Genomic DNA, 14,089 nt, shown 5'->3' on the forward strand with positions numbered 1-14,089 from the left:
CTCTGTTCTACAAGATGCTTCTTCAGTCTTGTAGTTGTACTATTCTCGGATGTATTTCTCTGATACAAAAATGTGTCATTATCACTACATTCTCCTTTCAGTTAATAAGAGGAGAGGAGGAAGTGGAAAGGCTCAACCATTCTTGCCATGACCTGCAATTTGCAGAATAACTTCTGTCCAGATCCCCTTGTTTAGAACTTAATCACATGACCATGCCTACCTGCAAGGGAGGCTGAGAAATGTCATCTTTAATCGTGAGGCCATGAGCCTGGTTAAATTTTGGTTCATTCCATAATTACAAGGAAAAAAGGATGATGCGAGAAACTAGTGATAGCTGCCACACTTCATAGCTGTATAAAATCTGTAAAATTTGCCTGCTCAGTCTCTCTGAAAGGAAATCATTTTTTTTTTCTTCTAAATATTCTTCTCCTAGGGTCTACTTGATCTTGGCAAGCAGCACCAACCTGCAGCTAGTCAGCACAGTAAACAAACCAAAGCCTCTCCGTATTTCTCATACCCACATCTAATCCATGGCACATCCTGTTGGATCTATCTCGTTAACGTTGTGTTCCCTCCTACTTTCCTGTCCTCTGCAAAAATTGCAGTACAAGCCATCATCATCATCTTTCTCTTCGACTGTTATAATGACGGTGGATCTTTAAATGGTGTTGGGCTTTAAATACTGTGTCCCTCTAATCCATCTTCCAAAACCATAATGATGTTTCTGAAATTCAAGTATGTTCATTTGACTCCTCTGTTAAAAGCCATTTGATGGTTTCTCATTGTCTATGCAATAAAGTCCCTAATTCTTAGCCAAACACTTAAAGCTCTCCATGTTCTTACCCTTTATTTTGGAATATTTTCCTCCTTATTACTTGTAATCTACACGTTAGCCGTCCTGTTCCAGTTTTCTAACTGTGGCATGCTGATAAAATCTTGGGTGAATCTGCTTACAAATTTTTCTCTTCCTGGAAAATCCTTTCCTCCTTGCAGTAAACCATCTTTAAGGTTAGCCTTAACACTGTCACTCTTATGAAGACTTTCCCGACTCCTGTGTGACTCCAGGTTTGACTCACTCATTAATGCCTACACTGTCTCCTATATAGTCGTTTACGAAAACCAGGATAGTGTTGATCACATCCATGTCATGGAGGCAGAAACAAGGTTAAGATTGTACAGATATTTATATTGTATCTTTATATTATGCAGATATTAATGTAAATATTGGATTTTTTTTGTATGTTTGTTTATATATCAGTCACCTCTATTTGACTGAGAAGTCCTCAAGAAAAGATTCTGTCCTTTAGTCATAATTGAAGACTCAGAAATTAGCACAGTTTCTGGAATATAGTAAATGCTTCTTTAAAGATCTAAGTATATACTGTCCAATACTAATGTTGAGAAAGCGAATTGGTACAACCACTTTGTATAAGTCTGACAATGTTTACTAAAGTAGAAAGTAGTTGACTGTATAATCCAGTAATATCATTTCTAATAATATATACAACATAAATGCTTGAACCTGTTTGCCAAGAGACAAAAATGGCCATAGGAACATTGTTTCTAATAGCTGGAGAATAAGGAATAAAGTTCTAATGTCTGTTACTATCATAATGCATAAGGAAAGTGTGGGGTATTAATACAGTAGAATTGTATACAGGAAAGGAAATGAATAAACCACAGCTACTTGTAGTAACTTGGGTGACTTTCCCAAACAGAAACAAGCAGAAATAATCAATAAAATCCCCACTGGATGATTCTATTTGTATAAAATTATAAAACAGAAAATACAGAATCAAGGTAGTAGTTTCTCTGGATGGAGAAGAGGGTAGTGCCCAGGAAGGAGCAAGTCAGGGTTCTGGTTTACTGTGTTACATATCCTGATCTGGTAGTTGGTTGCATGTCTACTTTGTGGTGATTCGTTGAGCTGCATGTTTTATACTTCAGCAAAAAAAGCTTAAAAATGAATGACTGAATGACTGATAGGCTAGAGTAAACAAGATTTAGAATGGGTCAATTTTTAATTTGTAGCCATGGCTTTTTGAATGGGTGTCCTGGGACAGACCCTCTGAGCTTCACCTTCTCTCGAAGAGGATGAAGAAGGTTGATCTATGGTTGGCAAAGTTCATTCCAGCTCTGGCATTCTATGCAGAAATTAGAAAGAGGTGAAAGGACTCTATTTCATGTCTTTTTTGAGATGGCCTTATGCATTAGCTCAGGTCAAATTAAAAGGAAAAAGCTCCAGCTTTTTGCTACATTCATGCTTAAATCAAGTCAAAGTTCTGAGACAATTAGACAATAGGTAGCCTAAATAATAAATCCATTACCAAGTATTTACACTGTTATTACTTTGATTATACTACAGATAAATAAATTTCCCAGTTAGCATAGTGGAAGATGTGCACCTCCCTCACTACAGAATGTAGAACACATACTGTGTATATCTTTATCGCTTATAATCTACAAGTGATTGTCCAATGGGGACTTTATAGTGAGGATCTACTGTAAATAGCAATCATCAGACTTCATAGTTTCAGTCTTTACAACATTTAAAACTAAGGCCAACCACCAACTCCCCCAAATTTGAATGAAAGTGAAATAATTGTCCTGTGAATCTGGGTGTTGATGACAGTTAACACAATTACATCATTTCCAAGTATCTGCTGATACTTTCAAATAAAATGCAAATTGAGGTCATTTTACTAATTAGAAAGAAATTCTCAATTATTGGATATTTTAGAAAAATCAGTTTTTGGCCAGAATTATTTGTATAATTATTTTATTCATGACATTTTAAGTGTTTAACATTTTAAGACTTAGCCAGTGTATGTTTGGATTCGATTTATCCAGATTACATTGTTATTTAATCTACTTTTTTCAACTGTCCTTTTTCCTCATGATAGAATTAGGAATAGAATATGTAACAATCCTGCTTTTTTTAAATTATTATACTCTATTCTCAGTGATTAGATCTGACTCTGCTCCTGTAATCTACAGTATATCTTAAAGAAAAATGTTCTTTAAAATTCTTGAAAGGTAGTGAGATGAAAAATTACTTTTAACTGTGAAGTCTGTTTTGAATTCTACAAACATTGCTTCTGTGGTATATTGTTCTGTACAAGTCATGTATTCATACACAATTTAGTATTATAAATCTCTTAGAGTAGAGCAGAGAGGACTCTTCCCTTTAAATATGTTTGTAATATTTCACCTCTCCTCTTGCAGTCAATCAGGAAATATTTGTTTAAAGACTACTCTGCAGAGGCTTGGAAGGACACAGATTAAGAATAAGGCATGTCTCCCTGTCTTTTCTCAGTGGCCTCTAGCCAGACACAGATAAGATAGAATCAAAAACACCTGGAGAGCAGAGCAGACGAGTATAGAGTAACATGCAGAACAAACTATAAGGATAATAGAAATACAGGAAGGAGGGTGGTTATTGTGTATGGTTACAATCTTAGGTGATTTCGAGAGGAAGATCAGCTCTTAAAAATAACTAGGTGTACTCTGCCTGAGAGGCAGGGTGGGCAGCTACACAGAGGCAGAACAGTCAGAAGTCCTATTGATCTTTCTCTGTGGAGGCTCGTAGCTGCTCTTACCTTCCCTCTCTCAGCAGGTGAGGTTCCCTCTTAACTCACGGAGACCATCAAAGCTTTCTGGCCTGTGTTCCCTCCTCTAAAACAGTTCAGTATAGCATCTTCTTATTTACGAGTACATCGCTCTGTAGTTTCACATGTTCTCCCTTTCCTACTCCTCTTTGAGGAAAAAGTATTGGTATTTTAATTCTTGGTCCCTTTTCTTCCCATTCTCACATAATCCCAGAGTAACCTTTTTAGATTCTTTCACTTCTCACCACTGAAATATTTACATGACACTTTGGGATTTTCAGAAATAATTTGGCCTATTTATATGTTCATTTCCTTATGACCTTTACTAGACTCTGCTTGATATTTAGTTAACAGTGGAATTGTAAATATATTCCCAACTATAAGCTCCCTGAGGGCAGCACATGTAGTTTCATTCTTGTTTTCCCTCATGTACCTTAGGATATATATTGTTAGATCCATAAGAGACTGCACATTTGCTCATGCTTCATTGTTTTATTTTTTCCTCCTGTCTTTACTTTTATTCATTCATCTGTCTGTCCCTGGATTATTCCAAAGATTGTAGGTGGTCTGTAAAAATAATATAAAACATTAAGATAATGGTAAAAACATAAATATGTATTGAAAATGATCACTCATGTATTTTGCAAAGAATTTTTCACTTGATTCTACTAACCCAGCTCACCTCACTTCTCTTCTATTTAATTTCCTTTTTACCAAGCATACCTTCAAAATGAGCAGTACGATTGCACCCTCCATTTTATCACCGCCCACTCAGTCTTTAAACTCTGTCTAGTCTGACAGTTTCTGAAAAGCTACTCTCCTGAAATTGCTTCCTCCAAGGTCACTTATGAATATATGCTTAAAAATTCAAAACACTTATCATAGCACACTCTGTCTGCTCTATGGCATACAACGCTATTCTGCACAATTCTTCCTGAATAGATCAGTTTCCAGCTTGCTGTCCCTGAGAGGTGCTATTCCAGCTCTCCTCATTCCTTTGGCTGCTCCATCTCTGTCTCAAGTCCTGGCTGCTCTTCTTTCTCTTGCTTCCTAAGCAGTGGTATCATTTAAAGGCTTAGGCATTTTTGACTTGCCTTCTCCCTCTACTATCTTTTCTGCATGATTTTCTTTAACTCCGTAGAGAAACTTTATGTCCATGATGGTAGCCAGATTTCTCTTCCGTTCAAGTGCGCTATCCAGCAGGACACTGAACAATATTCTTCAATGTCTGTCTTCCATTCAAAAGTCAACATGTATAAAGTGGGTACCTTTGACTTCCTCTTTAATTTGATCGCATCACTGTTAGCCAGTCACCAACGTTTCACATTTGGAGACCTTTTTTTTTAATGTCTCCCTTTCCTTTTCTTGCCATTTTGAGTACCAGTGCTTTCTTTAGACTCCCCTTTCCTTTAATTTCTTCCTTTTCCTCTTTCTTCCCTTTGTACTCGTATTAGTGAAGGTCTTTATTCCTCCTTTCTGTTACAAACATTTCCGATGTGTCGTTCTATATTTTTCTTACTTACTTCAGTCAGGCTTCTACAGATTAAACTTCATGAAATACATCCTTCTTAAAAATTCTTTACTGTCTCTTTTACCTACACCAGTAGTTCTCAGTCCTGATTGTAAGAATTATCTAGGCAGGGCCATCTACCTAATTTGCAAGACCCTGTGTGAAGTGAAAATGTGGAGCCCCTTGTTCAAAGACAGAAAAAATGCTACTAGAAGAATTAGAGTATAAATTTTTTTTCTGCTCTCCCGTGGTCTCTCAACTTGTCATGGTGTTTCTAAAATTTCTATTTAATGTTGTGCTAAGTAAAGAATAATTAAAATTTTAAATTATTAGCATGAGTTTTACTAGCCATCTTTATATGACTAGTGACCATTTTAAATGCAAATATAAAACCATTTAACTCATATTCAGAAACGTTGACCTTACACAATTTGCATTTTGTGGTTTGTAGGTGCATATGTGTTTCTTTCTGACCAGAATAAGGGAAATGCTGCACAAAACTAACTCAGATGCTTTTATTTAACTTTTTAATACATTCACATTTTACTAACACTATCATTTGGCTTAGAGATGAACAAGGGAGCACTGAAAGGAAAAGGAAGTATATGTTGCCCTATCATTCTCTTTCCTTCTGTGTCACCATTTTCGGTGTAAATGGTTGACTTATACAGAGAAGTAGTGTGAACAAGAAGGAATATGCCAGGGTCTGTCGATGGTTTCTGTTGCTTAGAATGCCATTGCTTTCTTTCTGCTCTCATGCAAATTCTGGTTCAAGCAGAAAACACGGCCTGTTGGGGATTGTCTACATCCCCACTTACTCATAGATGTGGTAAGCTTACCTTGTGTATTTACTTTGAGTCCTGCTGAACTTCCATATATTGTGGGTTCACTGGAGCTCTGCATTCATGGATATATAAAAGGAATGGCAAAAATGGCAGCAGAGGAAAGATGAATGATAAAATTATTAAGAATTTCATGGTGGCTACAGCAGAGTGTTAAACTAAGGCTCGGGGCCCTTATGAGCTTGGGGCCCTGGGAGACTTCATAGATTCCATGCCCATTAAGCTGGTGCTGTACCTGTGGATTGTTTTAAAAATAGCCTTAAATCCCAGTTCCTGGGAGTCAGAATCTCTAGAGTGGGTCCTAGATATGTGTATTTGAAATTAACAACAGCTTCACAAATGATTTTGGGAGCCGATGTAAAAGTCCATATTCCCTCAAGCGAGCATTGAGAGATCTTTATAATCAATTCCCTAATTTTATCACACTACTCCCTACTTTGAGCCCTTGTCTGTGACCCAGCAGGACTATTTGACGTCTCTGGTTGTATTTCCTGTTTTGGCTTACCCTGGATGGCTTTCACCGTTATCCCCAATTTCAGTGCTCACTTTCTCCTCACTACTCATGAGAATTGTACCATTCTTTTTCTCAAACACATATCAAAGCCTCACTTCTCTATAGAAATCTTCCTCCACTACTCTAGCCCATGGTGAACCCTCCTTTTCCTCCGTTTTTATAGGTCTTATGTTCTAGGCCATTTATTTTACGTGCAGTATTCTACAGTGGGCCATTACTTACCCTTTTATGTGCATGTTCTTTCTTCCTCACTAGATTCAATGTGTCCTGAGCACCTGGTGTTCTGTTGAGGTTTAAAATGGCCGTGCTAGGGTCTAAGAATTAATGTTGTTCCTAGAAAATTTTAAAGAATAAATAACTCTAACAAATAAGGTAGCTTCTGTTTCTAAATTTGATTGGACCAAAGTACTTTTGAGAAAGGAATTTTTACTCATAATTAATTTTTTTCAGTCTCTAGAACAGCACTTTTACAATTCATTATTTTCTGAAATTTAAATAAAATCATTGAAACTCATCTGAAATGTGATGCCTTAGCTGTGCTGTCACAAGTCTCCACAAGAGTTGTTAAATCTATTTTCTACAGTGTTTTTCCCCCCATGGATGACATTTGAGTAGTTTTCCTAAAAGACAGAATTTTCAAACAAAATTAAGAAGCTGTTTTCAATGAATTAAAAAGATAACTTTATCAGGCTTGTTTCTGTAAACTTGATTTGAAGCCAGGAGAAACAGATATAATTGGAATAGTTTTCTTTTGTCTTTCTTGGCTTTTAGCTGAAAACAAGTGGCAGGGACATTATGGAACAATATAGAGGGAACTTAGGCAGTAATGCTTTTCCTGGGGAAGAAGTGAGAGGTTATGAAGATGTATCCAAGTGGTTCTATTACAATTTCTGTAATTATTATCACAGCCGTTAGGTTATAAAGTGAATTTGAAACGTAAGGAATGTTCCTCCCAAACAAACACACACATGTGTGCGCCTGTGGTAGTCTTATGATAAATTAATTAAAGCCATCTTATCTTTTGATAAATTATCAGCATATCTAGTTAACGTCTAAGACCTCCTTCCAGTTTAAAAAGTTATTTTGTGATTCTATGATTGTGTAAGTGTAGGAAATTTTCTTAAAGCTTAGTCTTAAAGAAAATCTTATTACATGTTATTTGGAAAAAAGGTGCTTTTTTTTGAGACAAATATATCTAATACTATATCAAATTTAGAAAAATAAGTTATGTTTTTATATATCAGTTATCTAATGTTATTTAATACTATACATAAAATATCTCTGAGTTCTAGCAGAGTTAATACAGGATTCTCTTCTAATTCAAATATTAAATTTAATTGGCCAACCATGTAAGTTTTGCTACATTTATAATGACCAAAAGAATCCTGGAAGTTCTTTTGTGCTTTTTCCTAGTCCATTTAGGAAGACTGGTGAACAGTCATCCTAGCTATGGCTCTGCTTTTGTTCATCCTTTCTTTAGGGGAAAAAAATAGACAAGAAAAAGAATAAAAAGAAATGCATCCTTGCCGTGGCATTTTATGACATTTTTACATTTGAACATCTGGAAAACCTAGTGTGACAGTGACAACCAAATTGACAAAACTGCTGACTGCATCCACTATCACACAAAAAAGTATAGGCACTAAAAGCACCACTTTAATTCTGAAAAGCTCAATAGTTTCTCCCCATTTTGGCCTTGAAGATAGAAAGGGAAGCCACATTTATTTTGAAGATGCATTCTGAGTATTGTACATCACATACATTGGAAAACAACCATTCCAAAGAAAAGAACATGCATTATAGGAAAAGAGAAGAGAGCAGCTGTAGAAGTGGTTCTAATTGCAGATCCTGGATGGATTTGATAATCAAATGACTACTCTACATAAACTTGGAGTAAAATAGCAAAACATTAATTACTCCTATTATTGCTTTTATCTATGGAGATGTAGAGCAAAGTAAATGCATAAAACATTTTAAGAAGAGAAATCTAAAGGAAAATTAAATCTCCAAGTGGAAATATCTGCAGTGGTGATGAAAAGATGTCACAGGACGAAATGATCCTGAAAATAAAATGCTGACAGAAAAAAAATGAATGTTATCTATCTACAGTATGCCATTATTTAATTGTTACAAAATGAGATAATATAATAAAGGTAACATTTTCAGTGTTTCAAAGAAGACAACGTTTACAGTGTGTCTTCGTCTGTTAGGGCTGCCATAACAAAATGCCACAGCCTGGGTAGCTTATAAACAACAGAAATTTACTTCTCACAGTTCTGTAGGGGCTGAGAAGTCCAAGATTAGGATGCCAGCTTTGCCACCTTCTGGTGAGAACCTTCTTCCTGGTTCATAGTCAACACCATTTTTTGTGTATCCGCACATGGTGGAAAGGACTAGTTACCTGTGAAATCTCTTTTGTAAAAGCACCGGCCCCACTCATGAGGGCTCCACCCTCACGACCTACTCAGTCCTAAAGGCCTCACCTCCTAATACCATCACATTGGAGCTTAGGATTCCAACATGTGAAACTAGAGGGGCACAGACATTCAGACTATAGCAACAGTGAAATAACTTGGTTAATTGGCAGGAATGAAACAAGACTTCTGGTGTTAGGGCTAATTATGCTATTATTATTTGTGTGGTAATAAATTTTATGATTTACCTCTAAACGGGTCTAAAATTTAGTGAGCTGTGTTCCAGTGAACAGTGATGGGAACAAAATGAATTGATTTTATAGAACATAGTCTTTAATACTATTGTTCTAGAAGGAATAACTCTTCGATTCATTAGTTTCTGAAATGAAATCTGTTCATTAAAAATGGACATTCTTTTATCGTTGCTAAAATCAGGAGACTGGATGCCAGTTAAGTTCTAGAGAATCACAGTTAGCTCAGTGACCACGATATACTACCACCACTACCAAAAAGTAGCCAGTTCTTGACATTAAGGAGCAACAGACCACCACCACCGCCATTATCACTACCATGAAATGCTTTGCTATTCTGACACTAGGTTCTTGGAGATGTGTGTTATATTGATTTTTTTCAATAAGAATGTTTTAACTTAATGGCTATGAACCTTGAGAAGCCCCATGTCTTGTCCCTGCCCCGTATCTCAGAATCACCTTCACCTCCTAAACTATTCTAGAAATCATACTTTGAGCTAGAGTAAATTTATCATTAAATCCAACTTAATTCTCATTGGAACTGTTTTGATTTCCAAAAAAGATTTTGACTTGTCGAAGATTTCCTTGTTGTTAAGAGGCACAATTGGATCTTGAATCTAGGTATTCCCATGCCAAATATTCGGTTACTTTTCTAATTAAATTTGAACACTTTCTCTTAAAATTTGAGATTTAGACAACTCTTGGAGAATTAATTGTTCCAGTTTATATAATAAAACCATTAAGAATACATCACTACATGTGAAAATAAGGATGCTATTTCCTAAAATTTGGTCAGTCACTACCCAAGGACTGGGAAATGTTTGGTAGTACCTTATATTTTGTTATAAAGACTCAACTATTATAGAAAAATGGTACAAATCAACCAGTTTGCAAGGCAGAAATAGAGACACAGATGTAGGGAACAAACATATGGACACCAAGTGGGGAAAGCAGGGAGGGTTGGGGGGGAATGAACTGGGAGATTGGGATTGCTATATATACATTACTAATAAGAAAAAAATATCAAATTGTACACTTAAAACAATAAAGACTCACCTATTCATAACTATAGACAAAACTATATCTATATTCCTTTGACCCAATTGACTTATAGCTGGAGGTGGCACTAGGTGGTAAACTCTGTTAATTGCTAACTTGCTACTCATTTCCACTGTCTTCATTCTTAATTGAGCCCAGTTTGTTTTGGGTGGTAATGTGCCCACCACAAGCAATGGTTTGTTATCTGTTTCAGTTAATCTTGACAGTTTTTTGGTGATTTGTACAGCCTTTTTTGCAGCTGCTGGTGTCCACGTGACCCACTCTGGCTGCTGGAAAGGCTTCTCAAAGAGCATTTGTTTTCTGGCTGAAATGGGTCAGATGTGGACAACACTGTTGTCTCTGCTTCCCTGTCTAGTGCCTCGAGTGTGGGTCTGCTGCTGCACAGAGCTTCTCAAGGAAACAAACTTGAGGGAAGGCCACGAGAACCCCAGAAATCTCAGCCCTGATATTTTTGAGTTGCTGAACTAGTAACAGCCACCATCTATGTTCACCTAGTCCTCTTTTGTGAGAAAAATTAACCCTTACTTGTTTAAGCTACTGTTAGCTGGGCTTTCTGTTGCTTATAGCCAAAAGCATTCCTCACTAAAATCCCATGGCTTAGAATTGAATAAGTTCCTTTCTAATGCAAGGGGAAGAGATAAAAGGGAAAGGATAAATACCGTGAGAACACGTTATGGAGATTGTTTTGATTTTTGAGAAGTTTATTTGGACACTTTGTGCTTCACTATGTTTGCCCTTACAATTCCTCAGTCAAGTGCCCAGAGGTGGAACAGTCTGCAGTCGCCATGAAACCAGAACTTATTTATAAGCGCGGCTCTTAAAGACTATAACTCCTTTTCTAAGGCAGACTCAGAGGATGACCTGCATTTACTGACTGCTGCACACCTACCTGATACCAAGTAGCTGGGAGAAAGAGTCCATCTATAGAATCATGGAAAATCATGAAAGTTGTCTAACTCAGACAGGCTCTGCTGGATATATTAGGACCAACATAGTAGAAGTTAGTGAAAGAAGAGTGAGCAGAATTGAGCCACATGGAGGATTAGTTCTTAGGGGAGCAGCTGTTACCAAACCAAACTGGGGTCTGCATGGCACAAAGCCAATTTACTGACACTAGGTTGTGGTGAAGGAAAGTACAGAGTTTATTGCAGGGCCCAGCAAGGAGTACTATTACCCGAAAATTGCGTTCACTTCTTGGGGGTGTTGAGCCCAAAGACACAACCAAGCCAAAAATCGGGAGAAGGAAGGATTTATTACTTGCAATTAAGGAGGAAACCAGATATCTTTGTCTCCCCAAACGGCAAAACTGGGGAAGTTTTAAGCTAAGGGTGCAGGCATATTCACGAGGGGTCTTAAGCAGATGAAAATTCAGCATAGAATTGGGGCAAACGTCAACAGAATCCAAGCTTTAGTTGACTGCAGTCAAGGGGGTCACTATCACCATTCCGTCCTCCACCTGGGTGGAGGCCTTACTTCCTGCAGAACTCAAAGACTGTATATCCCTTGCGGAGGGGCTAGGATTTTCTGTTTTATTGTTCTCTCTTTTTTTTTAAGCTCTTTATTGGAATATAAGTGCTTTACACTATTGTGCCAGCTTTTTTCTCTACACCAAAGTGACTCAGCTGTATTTATACACATATCCCCATATTGTTTTATTGTTGAACTACTGTTTTTTGGCTGCTTTTCCTTTGTTCCTGCATTCTCTCACTTCCCTTCAGATCATTCATTATTGAGACCTGATCAAGGGCAAGCACTGTGGCCAGGCCTGGATCACAAAATGACTTAGGCCAAAAATGGCGTCTCTGTGTCAAGAAAGCCATGGCTGGTTCTCTTTCTCTGGGGACTCCCGACCCTAGCTGCTTACAGTCCAGGCAGCGTGTGCTCTAAAGACCCAGACACCTCAGTGGTCTTCAGGGGACTGTTTTTAAAGGCAGCTTTTGGGGGCAAGGGCTGCAGGATTCATGACTTTCTTCTGATTGGTTGGTCATGAAGTAACAGGGTGGTATTTCAGGACTCTCAATCATCAACCTTCTGGTTCCAGCCAGTCTGGGGTCTAGTGCTTGTGTTAAGCATATAGTTACTATTCTCCACCTGGATGGAGGGGAGTGAGTCTTAGTTCCTGAAGAACAGCTCAAGGATATCCATCAGATTGTTACGTATATCCCTTGAGAAGAAACTAGGACTCTCTTTTATAGCTGAACTATTGTCATTACTTTTCTTGTTTAGCTGCTTTTCCTTTGTTTCTGCATACCCTCACTTCTCTGATTAGTACCTGCTTGTCTCTGCTCTTTGGAACTCAGGGAATGCCTAAGAGACTAAAGCTTTTTTCTACAAACAAGAAACAGGGAATACAGAGGAGCTTTTGTGACCGAGAAGGCCCCACGGGATTCTGTTTGGTTTCAGAGTCATCAATCTGCCTGGAATATCCAAAGAATATAGTAAGGTTTGGCTTTGTCTATCAGGAAATAAAATTTTGGTGGCTAGGGTAAAGCAGAAGTAGGTTCCAAGAAGCAGGCAGTGGTTCTAGAATGTCAGGTGAGCCTTGTAACTGTAGTTCCTTTTCAAAGCAGATCACCGGGCGGACTTGAGAAATTCAAGCAAAAGTGTCTAGGCGATGGGTTGAAGACTCTTCAGACCAAGAGAGTTTGGAGTCTAGATAAGTCTCCAGTCTTGATGAAGTCATAGGATGTCAATCAGGAAACTGAGCCAGAGCTCAAAGATACAGTTATTTGAAGATAGTGATGGTGGTGGTCCTGGTGGCTTTTAGCACACAGGTACCCCTTGTTTAACAAAGCATAGAAGATATTAATGCACAGAAGCACATGGACTCCCTAACCCACACAATCCTCAAGCTGAGGTTTGTAACACCAGAGGGGCCATTTCTGTATCCTCATAACCTATTTTCTGTGGGGAGTGCATTCCATGAAATAGAGATGCTAACTCAGCTCTACTTGTGGCAGTTTGTGCGTAGGTTATTGGCTTTCATACATGTTAAAATGTGACCCATGGGTAGGCATTATATGGAATAACAAGACATAAATTAGAAATGAAGCAAGAAATGTATGGCCAAGAGTTTACTGTGAATGAAGCACTATGATATTTTCATCTTATTCAATTTTATTATATTATTATATGGGGAAAAAAAGATCTTGATCCACAAAATTGATTTCAAGATCCATGAATAGGTCAGGACCTGCAGTTTGAAAAGTCTGGCTTAGTTCCTATGAAGATTCATTCTAGATGTCCAATGTTGCTTTTCTGTCTTTGGTTTTCTTTGGTTCCTCAAATCAGGATTCCTCCAGACACTTCTTCTTCCAGCGACTGTCCACACAAGTGTTGTCCTAGCCTTGTAGCCTCCAGTACATCCTTGGTGCCTTTCATAATGCCAGGAGGCTTTTACCCATCCTAAACTTCCTGAAGATCTTTACCTAATGTGTCCTCAGTCATTTTCTGGAAGGAAACTTGAGCCATTATTACACAGGCATGTTGATAAGCAGTGCTATGCACTTTCTTTGTTTTCTCCTAGCAGGTCTAGCCTACATTTGTCTGTCATTATGGGCTCAAACTGCTTATCAGAACGTGAAATATGTGACAGAAAGAGACACAATAGCAAAAGAAATATACACTAAAAAAATGTTTCCCCCAGGATAAAGTTGTAGAGTCCTTTTGGCTGAAGAGTGTTAGCAGCCTGGGGCTCATGTGCTAAAATTTAGTTTCATCTGCCAGGCTAGCCACCATCGGCTAAAATCATGCAAAAGCACTTAAAGCACACACAAAAAAATTATATAAGCTGTACATTACATAGCTCACATGTATACATGCATACGTAGTTTTTTAGGAAGGCATTTCAGAGTCTAATATTAAAATTAGCACAGCAGTTTTAAGCAGAAT

The sequence above is a fragment of the Hippopotamus amphibius genome, chromosome 6, assembly GCF_030028045.1.
Source record: "Hippopotamus amphibius kiboko isolate mHipAmp2 chromosome 6, mHipAmp2.hap2, whole genome shotgun sequence".
In the NCBI taxonomy this organism is placed as follows: domain Eukaryota; kingdom Metazoa; phylum Chordata; class Mammalia; order Artiodactyla; family Hippopotamidae; genus Hippopotamus; species Hippopotamus amphibius.